Raw genomic sequence first — 19,570 nt, forward strand, 5'->3', positions numbered from 1 at the left:
AAATATTCTGACCTCATAACTCCTGCGAAGAATATAGAGCAGCCAGTCTACCTGTCAGGCTCTTTTGTTTGGATGCCAGCAAGTATAATGATGTTTGGCTTAAATTTAATGTTTTATTTATGGCAAAATAAAACAAAATCACAGAATCGTAGGGATTGGAAGGGACCTCCAGAGATCATCAAGTCCAACCCCCCTGCCAAAGCAGGTTCCCTACACCAGGTCGCACAAGTATGAGTCCAGGTGGGTCTTGAACATCTCCAGAGAAGGAGACTCCACAACCTCCCTGGGCAGCCTGTTCCAGTGCTCCGTCATCCTCACCATAAAGAAGTTCTTGTGCACATTTGTGTGGAACTTCCTATGCTGCAGTTTCTGGCTGTTTCCCCTTGTCCTGTCTCCACACACTGCTGAAAAGAGTCATATTAAAAATATGATTTTTAAAAGTATTCCTGAAAAAAAAAACATTAGGAAACCTAGGACAAGATTTTTTCAATAAATTATTCTTCTGTATCTACTTCTTTTTCTTCCATCTTTTCATATCACTGATCTGACAGGTTTCTTTCACTTAGCTGCTGTTGATTGAATTTTTAGAACTAATTATTCTCTTGCTTCCTCTAGGTAACTCTTAAAAAGATAGTGTAAAGTTATCTGAAAGTAAAAGAATGTACCATTGGGGGAAAAAAAGAAAAAAAGAAGTCTTTCATGCTTATTTTCATTATAACCAGATGAACTCGCAATTTTAAATTAGTTTTGCTCATTAGTTTTCATCTTTGTGAGCGAGCTAGAAGTCCATTGTATTGATCAGAAGTTCTGAATGCTATGTGATTAAAAACTGTCAGCGCACACTGATAACAACAACATCTCTGATGTGGCTTCAGTTTCAAAATACAACAGAATCTTGTTAATTTGCTCAAATGGATGAGATCTATGCTGATTTTAATAATTCATGGTATGTGATACGTGTGAAGGTCACCAAGTGACAGAGCATCTTTCTTCTTTTACTTTGGAGGCTCAATGGAATAGGGATAGCATGCTAATAAATACTTTTTTATATACTATTTTATAACAGTATTTTAGGAATATTAAGTCTTTCACTGTGGAACACTGAGAAATGTATGGGGGGGCAAACAAAGTTGCAGTGTGGAACTTCCCTATAGGAAGATATTCTTGCTGTATATGTCTGTCTTTGCATAAAAGGAGTAGAACCACAGCAGTCATATTTCAGTTGTCTTTGAGAAGTTTTTATGTATTTTTCCTTCTGTAGCTGCCCTTAGGACTATAAGCACTTCTTCCAATGCAGAATATGGAAAAAAAACCCTGTTTTCTCCCAAAATACATTGAATGTAAAATCCATGTGTCAAGAAAATGAATACATATAGTGACATTGTAGTTTGGCGTGGTAAGAGGAGAATGTGTTGTGTATCAGTGGAAAAATGTTTTTCTGCTCTTATCTGCAAATTCTGAGCCATAAGCTGCCTTCTGAGCTGGACCCAGCTGCTCACTTCCTTCTATTCCTTTTTGCTAAAGTGCTTCTCACTGAAACAATGAGATTTCAAAATCAAAGATGTAGAATCACATCTGAAAATGTATAATTCAGATAATCCTCAATGTATTTGCATGGGTTGTGAAGCAGCTGAGCCACATAAATGCCCACAGGAGGGAAAAGTATCCATTGATTAGAATCTTACTCAGAGAAACTCAGAACAGCACATTTTAAAAGCATTTTTTGGATGAGACTAAAAAAGATTTCTTTGGTTCTTCTTCCTCCTCTCCTGCCCTCCTCGATGAATTGATACCAATAAACATAAGGATTAAATACATAAATATAAAGAAAAATCAATAAACATCTGAGTTGTAGGAAAGATTTTTGCCCACATATGCATGACATTCACACTTTGCAGAAGTTTAGGAGGTGATGTAGGAAATGTCATTACTTCCTCTTTCATTGAGTAGCTTATTTACTTTTTGTTTTATTTTTAAGACCTCTCACTCTCTGGATTAGTCAACTGATCCTTTGTTTAAATATTTAAAATAAATAAGTTTTTTGGCCTTTGTCACTTCAATTGTTGATTTTTGTGAAGGCCTGAGTGTTTCTGCTGGTGATCCAACTATACCCAGTTTATGGAAGGTTTCGCTGTGAAATTATATTCCTATAACTGATGCTTTTTGAGGTTGATGTGATTTTAAGTGAACATAAGTTGTGTTTTCAATACTTATCCTTTTCACATTCTCTTTTACCTTTTGCTTTTTTTCTTTATGCCAAAGTTATTTGTAGGCACTTTATAGTGGCAGTGCTAAGTCACAGCTTGAACCAGTGATTGAGCACCTGTTGGGACGGCAGGGCCAACCCAGGGGCGCTCAGGTGCAAGCAAAGCACCTGAGTGACTGTAAGGGGTGGGGCCAGGATCCACCAGGATCCACCCCTTCCCAGACCTCATTTAACTGTTGGCAGTGGAAGCAGGGATATCTTGCTGGAGATGCCTGTGTACCTGAGGCTTTTCAAGGCTAAGTAGATTTTTTCCTTTGTTTCTGTGTCTATAGCTACCACATCTGGGCATGTCCTCACTTACTGCAACCTAAGACCTTATTACTATGCTGCCATTGCTGTGCTTTCCATTACACACTTGAGCAGGGATAATTAACAGATCAAAGTCTTTGAGCTTTATTACCTTGGGTTAAATTTGGATGTCTTGGTTCTGTTTGTTTATCTTTGAAATCAGTGGTGAAAGCAGGAGATGAACACCTTGGAGCATCTTCTTGAGTTCCCTGGTTGTAAAGCTTTCATAGTTCCTTCCCTTGATGATTTCCTTTTTTTTTTTTTTTTTTTTTTTTTTTTAAATAATGACTTCAAATAGATGCAACTTCTCAAATAAATATGTTACTTCTGTTACGCGTTTAATGCATTTCATTTTAATGATTTCCTAACAAATATCACAGCCTCTGCCTAAATGTAGTCATTTCTCTATGCTGACCTGCACTTTTTTAAAGTTAAATATGATTAAGAAAAATTTATGAAACTGTAAACAAACTTGTGTGCTTTTGATCAAACAGCTAATTGTGTCTGTGGTCATTCAGTTATCAGAACACCTCCGTTTTCGTTTTGATTAAAGATTTCACTTTCAACAGTAACTGTTTCTTCAGTCATTGCTGTCACATTAGATGCTCTATTTCTATTTCGATATGATCATTTATTAATGATGGTAGTGTAAATAAATAATGGTACTGTTCTTTAGTGTCTTGAAACCAGAAATTTCTCAAGACTGCTTGTATGAACATTGAGTCACTCAGTCACTTAATTTTTACATACTTTAGCTGTCTTCTAAAAAAATTCTCATCAGAATTTTGTATTTTTATTTTTACTTTTTCATGGAATTTAGTTGTAAAGGGAGAACTTGAGGATGCTAGTACTGCAAGGACAAACTGGAAGGGAAGTAAGCTGTGTTCTGCTGCTTGTGATGCTTTTTTAAGGACATTGGGTATGGAAGGTGTCAAAGGCAGCTTTCTCTCAGTCTGCTTCAAGTCATGTTAGCTTGAGTATGGTGATGATATCAGGCACTGACTTCTGTTTATGTCTCTAAATAAAGAGAGTGACCAACTGTCCTGTTTGAATGGCTTGCAATAGGAGAGAACTGCCAGTCTGAATCCTGGTGTGCAGTGCTTTAGTCAGGAATCAAGTCTAAAAGCCTTGAGGAAAAAGTGGGTTTCAGACAAACTTACCTTTATTCTTTCCATTCAGCTATTTAAAATGGCGTTCTGCTCAGTGTGGCTCATTGGTGGGAGGCTGTTTGAGGTTATTGCCAAGGCAATTTAAAACCTTGCCTCCCATCATGGAGTCCCTCCAAAAAGTTATCTATTGCAACAGAGAATGACTTGAGACTTAATTAATAATAGTGTTTGACAACATGCATGTTGTGTAAAACAAACGGAAAATTAGACGGCAAGTGGCAACAGCTTTCTGTTTTAGATCTCCAATACAGTTTAGCAGCTGAACGAGAATTTTTGTGTGGAGTAAAATTATTGGAATGTTTCTAAGTTGGGGAACAAAAAGGTAGAAAAGTGCAGTGTTTTGTACTTTTGTTGGATAGGTATTTTTTCCTAACAAGGGCCATCATGTTTATGTCAAGAAAGCTGATATAAATATATTTTGTAATAGAGAAGAATGCATTGAGTTATGTCTGAAGTAGATATTCTCACTTTAAAAAGCTTCTTATAAGAGTAGCATCCATTTTGTTAACTCTATCATTATAAGCCTAAAAATTCTCTGTTTTGAGACTCGGACGATGCTGTCATAGAGCAGTCAGAACCTGCACAGTGATGGTTGAGGTTCACACTTAAATAGTTCTTTATATTTAATTAGCTAAAAGAATGATTCTATAGGATGTACATCGCTAGTTACAATGGGTAGCCAGGAGAGACTTGAATGGTGATATATCAATCACAAAAAGATGTACGAAGAATAATCTACTGCAAACCTTTAAAGAAAACCCTCTTAATGAGGAAAATTTAAAAAACAAACAAAAAAGCCCAAAGCAACTTTACACGCAGCCAGGCAACGTATGGATTTCAGCTTTATAATCAGAGGATTTGCTTCTCTAATTTTTTCGTGCTGAGGAAAATCCTTGTGTAATTAAGTTTAAAAAAAATGTATGTAGTGAGATTAAAATATATATATATATTTCAAATATTAAAGCAGTTCATTGAAGATCAGCTGAAATGTCTCTACAGTAACTTCAGAATTTCAGAATCCGATTTGTGTTTTTGAAATTTAATCTCACTTTCTTGGTGGGTCATGTGAAATTCTTTTGGAAAAATTTTAATGTTTTAGTAATGTGTTAGTGTGAAATTCTTCACAGCCAATGTACCGCTTCCACTTAAACACTGATAAAGAAATCTATCCCCAGAAATAAAGACTTTGGTTCAAAGTACGTAAGTTGTTTTTGTTCTGAGTTGCTGAGCTGTATTCTTTGAAATAGTTGCTATGGAAATTCTGTTTTGTGGGTTTTTGTTGTTGTTGTTGTTATACACTCGATTATGCTTTTAAAGAACAGAAAAAAAAAGTGCTGAGAAAGTTTGAAAAATAAAAATAAACCTTTTAGTTGGGAGTGTTCAGAAATCTAGACCACATAGAATGGTCCTGTTCTCTTTTTGTGTTATGTATTCTGTTCACAAATTGACTGCCCACAATAGAATAAACAGCCATGTTAGTTTTTAGCTTTATATCTGATGTTTTTATATCTGCCTGCTCAAAGACAGGAAGAATAAAAATGCTGTTGACCCTACTCAAGAGTAGGTTTCAAGGTCCAGGTCTCCCCTCAAGCTCAGTAAATGCTTGGCTTTTAAAATGAATGGATCTAGGTCGAGTGTTCTCAGTATCGCATTATTTCTTTGTAAACAGTTCATCTGCTTTCCCTGAATTGAATCTTAAAACTTTATAAGCTTCCTAGAGTAGTTAGTAAACAAAGAACTAACACTGCATTCTAATGATGATTATTGCTCTTATCGGCTTGATGCTGTAACTAAGTAAGAATTTCTTCTTATTTACTGTGGGGTATTAAATGAGATCCATAATTCAGTTATGCTGTGTGTGTCGCATACCATTAAACTTCTATTGTAAAAGCAGGCAGATGCAAATCAAAATCTGTTGTCCTATTTCTCTGCTTAATATATCAAGAACATAACCTGAAGGTCAGCGTATACTTCAAATAAGATACAACGATAACAAAAAACTATTATCAGAAGGTAACGTATCTTCAAAACTGAACTTTTGCGAGAGGGTATTTTTAGAAATGTTTTTAGGAGAAGAAAAATTGGTACAATTCGTTTAAAAATATTCTCCAAAGGTTGTTAATAAAGGAACAAGATGTGCATGCAATATAAAGGAAATGGGGAACTTGCTTCCCAAAAGATCATGTTCAAAAGGACTAAGAAGGGAATCTCAATTCTGTATTTTCTGTGCTTTAGGTGCCACATAGTCATCATCAATCTTACAAAATAGGAACTTTAATCTTTTCTCTATTGCAGCCAATAGAGAAAATAGCTGATGGATTCAATAAAACAGGATTGGAGCCTCTATTGTAGCCTGTAAGGGGAAAAAAAATTACATCTCTAAGATTCATTTGTATCTGACACATACTTTTGAACTGCCAAATTGGCAATGAATGCTATCTTAATGTGTACAAGTCAGGATTGTAATTATACCTTAAATGTGGTGGATTGAGTGCAGCACCAGCAAGTATATTCTCAAAAAATAAACCCAAAGTTCTTTCAGTAGCGATCAAGTATAATTTGAGACCTGAGTCTTAAGTTTGTCATTAGATTCATGATGAAATTAATCTGGTTAGTCTTTGAAACTCCTATACTATGCAAGTAGTCTTTTTTTTTTTTAATTTGATTTTTTTCTAAGATATTTCATGGTTCTACTGAGGTGCTGGTAAATGGCATGACTTGAAAGCTTAATAAATTGTAGGTATTGTTTGTATTATTGTGAGTAAATTGGTCATTTATTAAAAAGACAAGTATAGTAAATGGAGTAGAATAAGAGCATCTCAGAATAAATAGAGCTTCCAAATTTCTGTTAGTTTTATACTGACTTTCCTGACTTATCAAGAAAATATTTGCCACAAAATATTTGCCACGTGATTTGATTTTTAAGTAAACAACAGTAAATATTAGAGAAGTGAAGTGATACAAAGTTCTAGATGTTAAGAAAATCAGAAATATCATTCGAGGTGGCTGTAACTCCTTTAGCTTCTAGGTGAATGCGATGCTGGTAGCTTCAAGCAAGTAGCACGTCCACTTTCTTCAAGTACGCTTCCATTTCTTCCTGAATGTCATACGTAATGTTTTCTTGTATAATACACTACAGATATACCTCGTGTTGTTCTGCTGTCATAACATTTGACAGCTCTTTCTCATACAATTATTTTTTTCAGCACTTTGAACAGGAGCAAATCCCACATTTGTTTATTGCTAGGCAAGAGAATAATGCAGATTAAGGGACATCGTGACACTATAGAAAAGACATAAGCTGAGGATGAATTTGAAACTAAATTTTGTAGCTTCTAATCCAGTTCTGTATTGCTTACACACTCTAAATATTGAGCATATACAAACATGCATATCTGTGTGCAAGAGATTGCTTTTAGAAGGCCTCCAAGGCTGGAGCACCTCTCCTATGAAGAAAGGTTGGTAGAGCTGTGGTTCTTCAGCTTGGAGAAGAAAAGAGAAACCTTATTGCAGCCTTTCTGTACTTACAGGGAGTTCATAAACATGAGGGAGACTTATTTTTAATGAGGTCCAATAGAGATAGGACAAAGGAGAATGGTTTTAATCTAAATGACGAAGTTTAGATTTGATGTTAGGAACTTTTCACTCAGGGGATGGTGAGGAACAAACACAGGCTGCCTAGAAAAGTTTTAAATGCCTCATCCCTGAAGGTGTTCAGGGCCAAGCTGGATAGTCCTGGGCAGCCTGATCTGGTGGGTGACAACCCTGCCCACGGTACTGAGTTGGAAGGTTCCTGGAAGCTTTGTTCCTGGAAGGTTCCCTCCAAACTAAGCCATTCTGTGAGAATGAGGGATGAGAATGAGAGATGCACCTGGTGGAGCACATATCAAGAATGCAGGAATTATCTGACTTCTATCTGCAGGTAGTTTGTCTTCATTGTGCCTTAGTTGCAGCCACCTTCTGTCAGTGGAGTAGGCTTCTGTTCTTGGCTGAAGAGTTTGGGCTCTGGGATTTAAGCCACAGGAAATTGTAGTTACTTTTTAGCGAGTAATCTCTGCTATTAACACAAGATACTTTGTTCATTAAAATGTCTCAGTAAACTTCATCACTACGGTCTTGTCTTTAAACAGCCAAGATCATTGGTTTAATCTGTAATGTGAATACTTCACTAGTGGCAATCCGTGGAGGGTTTATAAATAACTACTAGACAACTAGGAGGGGTATCTGGCAGTGGTATTATTGGTAAAATTCAATCTTGTGCATTAGTGTGGAGGTTCTGCAGTGAAATAAGTGTTCCTGAAAGGTCAAACAGAATGTATGCAGTCAGATCTGGCCTTGTTCCAAGATTATATAAATGAAAACATGATTTTACAAGCCCAATATTATATCTTTTCTCTTCTAGTGCAAAATAGACCTGTTAGCATACTTGCTTTAGAATTTGTAGTGGCTTGTGCAGCCTGGTGTGGAAGATGATACTTTGCTGCTCTTTGTTGCTGGATACCGGATTTTCTTCTGTGTGGTCCTTATTCGTGTGATTGCTTCTTTTGTGTTACATACTGGATGCCCTTTATAACATTTTGGCTAAGCACCTGTGCATCCGTGAGAAATACTGAATTTCTTTCCATCTGAAATCTTGCTATCTCCTTGATACCTGAGGCTTTAAATGTCTGTAGTTAACAAAAGAGACAGGTGGAGACAAAAATGGCAGAGAACGTTGGAAAAAAATTGATGCTATTTGCTTCAGTACCAGAAAAATTCAGTAATTACTCCAGGAGTTATACAGCAGAAGGTAAACCTGAAGTTGTTGCAGTAGAGTCCTATATACAAATATAGACACGTGAATATGTATGAATATATATGATAATTTTGAATATATGAATATTTCATATCCATCTATATAAAATCGTGGTTTGTTCTTATTATTATTTTATGAAGCTTAGCTCTCTTCCATCCCAGGATCTTTCATGAAAATGTCAGAAATCAGTGTGGCTTTCCATTTAGCCTTTTTGGAGTTGGTTGCATATTTTAACTGCTTTTCATTTCTCATTAGAGAATTTGAGTATATTTTACTTGCATTCTTTTTCCTTTTTTGGGCTTTTTGTTACATATAAGCTATCTGAATACCTACAAAATCAATACCCAAGGAATACAAAAGGTGGGGAACATCAAGCTATGGCACCAGCCTGAAGGCAGGTATATTTTTTCTATGCCCATTGGATTCCATCATGGCTGATGGAATCATCAGTCAATTGTAAGTGCTTTTTTAAATTTTATTTTCAGTCAAGATGAAACTATTAAGGTAATATGTCTATCTGAAATATAGCATTTTCAGTTACTCTCTGTAGATTCATGCTGTTTCATGCAGAGCTGTGACAGAACTGTAAGACAGAGCGCATTTCCAGATGATAGTCAAGAGGCAAGATGTGATCAACCAACTGACAGATAGCACTGCTCATCTTCCAGATGGGATGGGTTAATGCACTTTAGGACTGAAATGGCAGAAAATGCCGTAGGTTGGGTGAATATATTCATCAGACATGTTGATTGTAGTAGTATTAGCATATGGCATGACTGAGCACGTTGCAGCCATATGTTAATGTAACTAAACAGCATAGGGACTAGGCACAGTTCCCATTCTGCTGGACTACAATGTAGATCATGCCATAATGGTTCGATAATACTTTCTTACATTTACATAAAGGAATAAAAGTTTGTTTTTTTCCTTTATCCTTCAACCAGGTTCTTTTCAGAAATGTGATTTCTATTTTTCTGTTTTACACACTCAGGGAGGAGTAAGAAGCTAAATGATTTCAGTAGATGGTGATTTCATTTTAAACAGTAGAATTCAGTAATTTGAGTTACAGAAAGTAACCCAATACGTCTTACTTTACTTCAGTGAAATTGGAAATGCCATTCAACCTTATTTGGAAATTCAATCCAGGTCAGTCAGTTTCCAGTTTTTGTATTGCATTGAGTTGAAATAATTTTTTATGTCGAGCATCATCATCATCATGCCCTTCGATTACAGTATTTGAACTGAAGACAAATTCAAATTCTGTAGTTTTGATGACCTAGTAGGTGGTATGAACGATGACCAAATTAGATCCTAGGTTAAAATCAGGAAACCTATATTTCTTCAAATGACTGTATCATCTTCAGTGTTACAAAGCTGGGAGGAGCAGCTGACACACCAAAAGGCTGTGCTGACATTCAGCGAAACTTGGACAGTCTGAGAATTGAGCAGGAAGGAACTTGATGAGGTTCAACAAGAGCAGTTGTAGAGTCCTGCACCAGGGATAACTGCGTGCCCCTGGCTGTAGTTTGGGGGCTGACCTGCTAGAAAGGAGCTCTCTAGAGAAGGACCTGGGTGTCTTTGTGGCCAACAGGTTGGCTGAGTCAGCAGTGTGCCCTTGTGGCCAAGAAGGCCAATGGTATCCTGGAATGTATTAGAAAGAGCGTAATCCTCCTTTACTTTGCTGTGGGGTAGGCTATGACTGGAGTACCTTATCCAGTTCTGGGCTCCCAGTTCAAAAAAAGACAAGGATCTCCAAGGAAGAGTCCAATGGAGGATGACTAAGGAAAGGTTTAGAGACCTGGGACTCTTCAGTTTGGAGAAGACAAGGCTGAGAGGGGATCTCATTACTGTTTATAAATACCTAGAGTACAGGAGTTGAGTTAATGGGAGAAGACTCTTTTTGGTTACGGTAGAACATGGGGCAGTGGGTAGAAGCTGGAACTAAGAAAGTTCCATACTAATGCAAGGAAGAATTCCTTCACAGTCAGAGTGATGGAACACTTGGACAGGCTGCCTATAGAGGTTGTGGAGTCTCCTTCTCTGGAGGTGTTCAAGACTATTCAAGACCTGCCTGGTTGCCTGCCTGTGTGGCCTGCTATAAGGAGCATGCTTTAGCAGGGAGGTTGGACTTGGTGCCCTCTACAGTTCTGTGATTTTATGTCTGTCATATGTACTGTGACCTGGAGGAGGGTAGATGGACCAGGAAATATGCAAATATTGGATTTAAAGGTAATTTTTTAATGAACTGATGGTCTAACACTGCCAATAATTGGAATTTGTGTGTTACCAACCTTCATGTCTAATGGCACCTATTGGGAAATGGAAACTTATAGGCAAATGCATGGCAAACTCATAATAGGCTTGTTAGCAACCACTGTGATTCAGATTTGTTGGATTCAGACTTCTGTGTAGTTAGCTGCTACAGTGTTCTGTTGGATCAGCAGTGTGCAATGTTAAGCTGTCTGTGTACTACACAAAAGCTTCCTGTGTGACAAATCTTATTGCAGCTTGAATTGTGTGGCTTGGGAAGTCCGAATCAGTCCAATCCCTGGAAGAGATGGGGTTAGTAAAAGAGTCTGGTGCTGCCAGCTCTGCCTGGAAACCCACCAGACAGTGAGAAGCTGGGAGTAAATTGAGAGAGGCAGGTAAGACATGGAACAGTCTGAATAGCATCATTGTGTTAGAACTGAATTTACCTTTTTTTTTTTTTTTTTTTTTTTTTTTTTTTTTTTTTTTTGACTAGCAATCGTGAGGAATTTCTGATGTGAAGGGGTTTAAAATTTTAAAGCTGTTATATGCAATTTCCATGAATTTATTTATCTACTTATGGATCTGCAAATACTTCAGTAATTGGTATTTGTGGAGCTGTGTATAAATGCTTGGTAAATAAAATTAGTTCTCTTTCCTATTTTATAACTAAGGAAACAAAAATGTCAAATTGTCTTTTACAATAGAAGGTTATTTTTGCATGCATATATTTTTAACTATTATTAAAGTTTATCTGTATATTATCTTCTGTGGTAAACATGGAAATTAAGAGGAACTTGAGAAATTTATCTTTTTAATTTCCAGAAAAGCTGTACATCCATGTTCCTTAGAAAGAGAAGCTTGAGATTCTGAATTCTAAATTGAATCTATTTTTTTTTCTGTATGTGTCTGTCTTATATTTAGGAGGGCAGAGGGCAGTAAGAATACAGAATGAAGAGGAGATAATTACTAAAAGAGCAGCAGACTTTCAGTCATAGAAATGTATTCATATTATCTCACAAGAAGGCAAATTAAATATTTAGTATCTAACTGTAGACTTCCATTTGCTTTTGATTGTAATTTTAAATTGTAGCTTACAGTAACAGTATAAAATTATGTGCTGGTCCTTTGAGATGGCATGCTTTTTGAGATGCATTTGTACTTTGGCAGTTGATAAAGAATGATATGATAAGGAAAAATCTTAGCCATAGGGATCTGAGGGATCTGAAGTGATAAAGGAGACAATTTTTGTGATTCAAACAGAACAGTGTAAAAGGTTTCAGAAGCAAGGTCAACAAAGCTCATTCTAAAAGCAGCAGGTCTATATTAAGTTTATTTTAGTGGAACTGGTAGGGTTCTTGTGGGTATGGTATTTCCAGCCAGGGTAAGCTGAACTGCTTCATTCCTCTGTTACTTTCTGGGAAGATGGAATGGATTGTCTTAAGGAGCTGAGTGACTAGCACTATGGAAGATGAGTAGATAGTGTTAATGAAAGTGAGACACGTGAGTGATGATTAGGACAGTGATTGTACCAAGAACATAGGACAAATAATCATTTTTTCTCCTTAGGCATTTGTCCTACTGATGACAGGATCAAAATTAATTCAACAAAATAATCTTGCTGATTTCATGCTTTCTTGTCAGCCATGAGTAGAAAGTACTGTTTCAAAGTGAACGATGTAGCATCAAAAATTTTAATGAAAGAGATAAATTTAAATCCCCCATTCTGAAGAGAGTTGCATAGAAATTACGAAAGATAACACTGTATAAAAGCAAAGGTCAATGCTGGAGGTTTGTCCCCTTTAGGTCATCATGTTCTCTGAGGCAATGCACCTTATGTCTTGAGTAAAACTGAGGAGAAATGTTCATCCACATCATAAATTATGTCAGCCTACCCAATAAAGATGTCTGATAAGTTGAGATATTTATTGCATCGGCACTACTTGATCTTCTTGAACTTACTCTCTGAAAGAAATATTTCAGTGACAATACAAATAAAAATGTGATCTTTTTGTCTTATAACTTTTATTAATGGGGGAAAAAAAGGTTGAAATCTTAACTCGCTTTAGAATTGTATATGCATACATACTTCTTCGATAGCTCAGGCAAAAGGCTCTGACCAATAAACTTAAAAGTTAGAATACTGGAAGTTAACAAATACTATTTTAAATTTCTGCATGTAGTTCTAGATTTCAAACAGTAGGTTTGAATTGTAGGTTTCTGGGAGAAGTGTTTTGTGTAGTTTGGTAATACTCTGTGTGACATCATGGTTTGACTTGTGTATGTTTATAGATCAGATTCATTTATAGGTTCGATTAAATGTGCTCTTTGTTGTGATGAATTGATGCAAAATTTACATAGCTGAGATTTAGATTTAGTTGATAGTTTCCGTTTACTTTATATACAGAAGTCCGTTTACTTTATATACCTACATCAGAAGTTCCTGTTCACGGTGCCAGCTGCCTGGCAGTGCTCCCAAATTCATATTCGCCTCTTATGCAACAAGGAAATTAAAAACTACGGAAGGATTAATATTGCAAAATCATGATGAAATTATAGGGGTAGCTGAATAAGTGTTTCAGTGAACTGATATATATGAAGTAGGTTAAGGTCAGTAAATTTCTGGCCTTACAGCTCTTGGAAAGTTTTAATGTGACGTGCTGTCTCTCGAGATAAAATAAATAAAAAGCAGTGGATGGAATTACTTTTTTTTTTAAATAATCCTTCTGGCATTTACACTTCAGCCTTTTTGACAGCAAATTTGGAATTAGCTTGTGCAATGCATCGGTAAGTTTCTAAGAAAGAAATTGTAAGTTAACATGTAAACAATATAATTGAATGGAAGAAAGCTGATAATTTGATAGGAGTTCAAGATATCACTTCTTAGTTTTTTTTTTTTTCTCCTGAGAGGATTTTATATAGGGTTTTTCATGCTAGAAAAGTTAGAATGGTTGTAGTTTACTTATATCTCTTTTGAATATATTGTATTTTATATGTTGGGAGTTGCTGAGCATTAAATTTTAGGAAAAAATCACATGCTTTTGCAGTTAAATAAAATAAACAATGGGATCAAATTAGGAATATGAAACTTGTAGTAGTTTTGTATTTTGGAGAAAAGTAATGTCTTCTACATCAGCATTACAGTACGTTCCCCACTCATTGCGCAGGAGTTAGAGTTGATGGCCTTCAGAAGTCCCTTTGAGCTCTAAGGATTCTATTCTATGATTCTGTGTCAAAAGAAAAATAATCCTAAGAGTCATCCAGTTATGGAGTGGAGTATGTTTTGCTAAGTCTTCTGTGTTCTTTTTTTTTTCTTTTTTTGTCAAATCAAGTTATTTTGATGTATTCTAACAACGCACTTTTCTATTCATGCCACAGAAAAGTTGTCTCTAAAAAAAGGCTTTCTTAATATTATCTGGTTAAGAAGTTTGCCTGTTTAATTAAATGTTTTGAATTGCTAGTAGCAATGTTATTAAATAAAATCCAATTTCTTGACGCAGATTTGCTTTCTTTGGAACTTTCTCATTAGCTGTTTTCTTACCGGTAGTTGTACAAGATTGCTGTGGATTAAAAGCGGTATAGAGGACTTACATTCTACAAAGCAACTGTATAACTTTATGAACTACTGAAAATCCTTTAAGAGCTGAAAATAAAGAAGGGAAGAAGTGCAAAAATAAAGCAATGTGAATATTTGGTTAGATATGACATATATCTGTCAAACTAAAAGGCGCTGATAAACCAGACATGAACTAACAAGGGATTGCATATTTTGTTATTGAGATGTGGCACAGGGGAGAGAATGGCACATGCATTACCTTCAAAGAGTGCTTGTCTTTGTGACAAGACAGAGTCCTGGAATGGGAATGGGTCACGTGGGTCATGTATACCTTGTCTCTGATCTGTCTTCAGTCTCTTTTACTTTGATCCTTGTTTGAGGAGGCTCTGGATGACCTTATCCCTCTTTACTGCTACCTGAAAGGAGGTTCTGATGAGATGAGGGTCCTCCTCTTCTTCCATGTGACTAGGAATAGGACTAGAGGGAATGGTCTCAAGTTGCACCGGGGAGATTCAGGTTGGACATTTGAATCTGGAGGCATTCAAGAAATATTTAGATGTTGTACTGAGGGACTTGGCTAGTGAAAAATATTGATGATAGGTGGGCGATTGCACTGGATAATCTTGAAAGTCTTTTCCATTCTTGCTGGTTCTGTGATTCTGTGAACCTCTGTCTTGACTTCTAGTGATGCAGGATGCATTGGAAATGGTACAGACTTCTAGGAACCAAAGATGAAGCTGTCACCAGCAGTTCAACACTTGAATTACTCACTACACCTGTTTTTCTTACTACTGATTCTTCACTTCCAGGAGCATTAAATATATATGATATGAGGTTATTTTCTTCAATGCCTGTGTACTGAGCTGAACAACTCCTTGGTACGCCTCTTCCAGTAAATTATGCTACTCATGATTGAAAAGCAATATAATCCTGCCACCTCTGTGTTTACCCTGCCCATCTTCTGGACTGCTGGATTCCTGATTTGCCATGACAAGATGAAGTATTTCCCTGCTGTCGTTGCTTGGCACTGTGCATCCTGGTTATCTTATCACATGGGAAGAGGAAAAGATGTCGATTTATTTAGGGACATGGCTTATGGAACATGGAAGTGATGGATTGATCACTGGACTTGATGATCTTAATAATCTCAACTTTTATGATTCTGTAATTTCACTTCTGAGAAGATATTTCATTCTTTTATTACCTTGAGGCTTCCTTTTTCTGCCAAGAGACTGTCTTCAAGTGATCTGTGCTTCTCTTTACACCAGGGCAAGCAGTAGGCCAGGGTGTGAACAGTGATAGGCTCCATTGAAAGATGAGATGAAGTAATTGATATCCCTGAGCAAAAGTGTAGAGCAAGCACTGAGTGATGCTTTTTCAGGCTGATCTCCAGGCTTCTGGGGTTGCAGGTTAGTGGACTTCTTGTTGCTTGTGTTTTTTTTTTTTTTTTTTTTTTACCTGGTGTGTAACTTAAGGCATCTGTGGTACCTTCTGACAGAGTTCCAAAATCTTTGCTGGTAACTGAAAATGTAAGTTTATTTTAGTTCTTTGTTGCTTTTTGAGAAAGATGTGCAAAGATTGTTTCACTTTTTTTTTTTTCCCAAAATACTTAAGGTCGTATTGTTCTACTGTATTCCCCCTCAGTCTTCCTTTCTGTACCCTGAAGATTCTTAGTCCATTTAGGTGTTCCTCAAAGTCTTTGACTGTGTTTGTTACCACTGCTTATTTCTCTGTTCTGCAATACTCTTTTTAGAAAAGTAGTGACCAAATGATGGTGATGCAGATTTATAGTGGCATAATGTTATTTTGTTTGTATTTTCTTTCCCATTCAGAATAATTCCTCACTTTATTTTTGTTGTTATTCTGTGCTGTATTCTGTATTTATTTCATACAGCTATAGTTCACACACTTATTACTAATATGCAGGAATACTATGTGATCCATCATGTTTATAATGAGAAAACTGCTCTTTTTTCCTATTGTCAATCATTTTACTTTTATCTAACTTAAATTTCATCCATCTTATTCATTATCATTTTAAGAACTTCAGTGTAATTTCTGTTTTGTTGTTCATGCTTGATAGGAAGGAAGGGAAAAAAAAAAGACTAAATGATTGGATTGGGCAGGTTGGCATTTTGTACTTTTACAGTTGTACCCACTCTTGAGATAGGTTATTGTCAGTACCTTTGTTTCTCAGAATATAAAAGGACAGGGAAAAGACATAAAAGGAAAACAAACTATAAGACTCATTATCTATTGTCTGTTTGAATTACAAGGATATGGAGTTCTATGTGAGATACAAACCAAATCTGAACCTGGTGGCATTAGTAGAAATATGGAAGCATCTGAAAAGTAAGATATAGACACCCAAATTGATATGTTTTAAAGTGTTGGAAATACTTAAATACTGAAATGCTTGATTAAAGACATAATAAAAAAGCACTGCTACCCAACAAGCCTTTGAAAGTACTAGATCTGAAAGTGAGACAGAAGGAAGGACCTGCCCTGGAAGGGCACAGTGGAGAGGGAAAACGGATGTTCATACATACTTTTCTTTTTTTTGGTTCTTTTCTAACTGAATTTTCCTTATTGTAATGGCTAAACTATGTTCTAATAACATCTAGTTTTACTAATTCAGACATGTTGTGGTTTAACCTCAGCAGACAGCTCAGCATTTTGCAGCTGTTCGCACACTTTACCCAAGTGGAATAGGAGTGCAAGGTGGGAGAGAATTGAAGAGCTAAGAGTGTAAGAATGGATGGTTTGAGATAAAGATGGTTTACCAGGTAAAGCAAAAACTGCATATTGAGGGAAACCACAAAAAGGAATTAATTTGCTTCTTCCCATCAGGCACTGATGGGAAGCAGGACTGCTGAGTAATAACTAAAACATTAATGTACTATCAGGAACTGTACGCTGTTTTCATCAAAAATACAAAACATGATATCACACACATCTTCACAAATAAAGTTAACTCTACTCCAGCCACAACCACAACAAAAACCCTTGTATTTTTGGCTTTCTTAGTTGAAAGAAAAGCTGTAAGGGAGTCCACCTCAAAGTAACGATTGATGTAGAGCCTAATTACAGTGACAGTGATGGCTCTGAGAAATTCTCTCTCGATCTGTTAGCAATTGCAGATGGAGTCTAGCATTGTCACTGGTTTATTGGAACTGTCCTATGTTCAACTTGTGGTAATGTCACAGACTTCAGCAGCTAATTTAAAAAGAAATAATCTTTTTCTAAAGGTTTCCAGGACAATCACTGGAGAGGTTTTAGCCAGAGTAAATAATGTCTCTATGCATAACAAACTGAAGAAGCTGAGAAAATTGTAAATTTGGTTTGCCTCTGTTTCCTCTCCGTGTTTCATTGGTTGGGTGTAACAGAGGTTTGAGGAAAGACTTCGAGGCTTTTAAAAAAGAGCACTATCGAAGGGCTGTTCGTTCTGCAGGTGTTGCAGGTTACACTCGCTTGGACTCGGAGTTAATGCAAAGAGTATGAAGCAGCTGCACCTTAATGGAAAAAAAAAAGAAATGAGTAAGTCTTGAAATGTATGAGCAGGGTAGTCTTTGAAATAGTAGACTCTCATTGCTTGACTTCTCTCTTCATAAGATGAAGCAGAAAAAAATGTTAAGCTATGAATTCTGCACAGAAAGCAACAATTTACAGAGTGATGATAATAAATTAGATCTTGTAATGCAAGCTAGAGTGTAGGCTGTGTAGACTAGAAGCAGCCACGTGTAGTCTGCTCTCGGATATTAGAAAGCTGGAACTGCAGTGATAAGAATTACTGAAAAAAAAAATAATTGCACAGTGGAATTATGTTAAGGCAAATAGGGAATTTAAGAAGTAGGATGTAAACAGGCAGTAAGAAACAACTAACAATAATCGCAACATAGCCACAAGGGACAAGCTCACAATGTTTAGTACATGGCAGTAGAACAAGTGATAGGATGCTGTGGAAAATCTTGAGCACACAGCTGAGGATTAGCAGGCGATCACCTGTTTACTTGATATTGAGTGCAGTATACAAACCAAAAAATACTTGTCTTTAAGAATGAATATACTGTGCTCAAGGACAAGTGGTAATACTGGATGCTTTCCATCCCTCTACAGTGAATAGAAGTGATGATGACACTTAGAATCATGGAATATCCTGAATTGGAAGGGACCCATAACGATCTTCAAGTCCATCTCCTTTTCATCTTCTCATTATAGCTTATCGAGGAAGAAATTTTAAAATAGTGATGTAATTAGAAAATCGCCTACAATGCTAGTAAGTTTTTATGCTACTATTCTGTGTGTATAGTTGAAATATCAACTGTAGTCGAAATATCAACATATTGCTAAGTGTTCATTGAGGTCCTTTCCAATCTGAGTCATTTTGTGACTAGATTGTTATCTTTCCATCCTATCTTTCCTAAAGCTGGAGAACATTGCTTAAAACAAACAAACCTCAATGTATTAATTCTTCACATCAGGTCATTTTCTGTATTTTGTAGATAGCCTTACTGAAGTAGTGAGTGAATTGTACCAGTCAGTGCCTGTGGGTGTCTGGCCATACAAAGTAAGTTGCCATGGACATAAACGTCTAGATGTCAGTGGCCTGCCTGACCTGAACAGGAATACTTATAATTAGCTGGAATTCTTCAATCTATGCCTCTCTCAATGGTAAGTAGTGTGATAGATTGTACAGTGTTCACTGCTAGATTCCAGCAGTTTTGGAATTCACTTCAACAAAAAAAAAAACTTTGTTATTGCTGGAGCATGTGAATCTGCTTCTCTGTTGATTTGTTGGGTCCCATCAGGTAGCTATCAAAGTATGAATGGTTACACAGGATTTTGTGAGAGGAAGTCAAACTTCGTCCTTTGCTTTTATGGTGTTTTTTTTTCTTTTTTTTTTTCCCTCTTCCGTCTTGTGATGCATTTAAGGTGAAATAATGAGGTTCTGAAGGTGCAATGCATTCACTGAATGGAATGCTGGAAGGAAAAGATGTGATTAATGTAATTGCCTGCATAACATGCATCATATCTTTTAATGAATTAAGCCCTGTTTACAGTAATCCTTACCTTTGAGGCAGTGAAGTTCTGAATTTGAAATAAGCAGTGATAGATAATCCATTTCAAGTCCTTATAAATTGCTTCTTGTAAGTAGTTTTGCTATTTGGCATTATTTTTCAAAGCTGTTTGTTTCAGAAAATTCAAACACAGAATTAGTTTAATTTCAGCCTGATATGAGAAGTCTGTTA

The 19,570-nt window shown here is 36.4% G+C and overlaps 1 protein-coding gene across 4 annotated transcripts in view; it reads left to right on the forward strand.

Annotated features, from left to right (window-relative positions):
* CTNNA2 (catenin alpha 2) overlaps positions 1-19,570 on the forward strand; it is a 453,719-nt gene that overhangs the window by 31,609 nt on the left and 402,540 nt on the right. Inside the window, exon 1 of one of the 4 annotated variants that reach the window (XM_052682454.1) lies at positions 2,498-2,506. The exons of the other annotated variants lie outside the window; for them this stretch is intronic. The gene's annotated coding sequence lies outside the window, so the exon portion shown is untranslated. Of the gene's footprint in view, positions 1-2,497; positions 2,507-19,570 lie in introns of those variants that run through there. 4 annotated transcript variants of the gene reach the window in all.

The sequence above is a fragment of the Tympanuchus pallidicinctus genome, unplaced genomic scaffold, assembly GCF_026119805.1.
Source record: "Tympanuchus pallidicinctus isolate F22 unplaced genomic scaffold, pur_lepc_1.0 scaffold2, whole genome shotgun sequence".
NCBI lineage: Eukaryota > Metazoa > Chordata > Aves > Galliformes > Phasianidae > Tympanuchus > Tympanuchus pallidicinctus.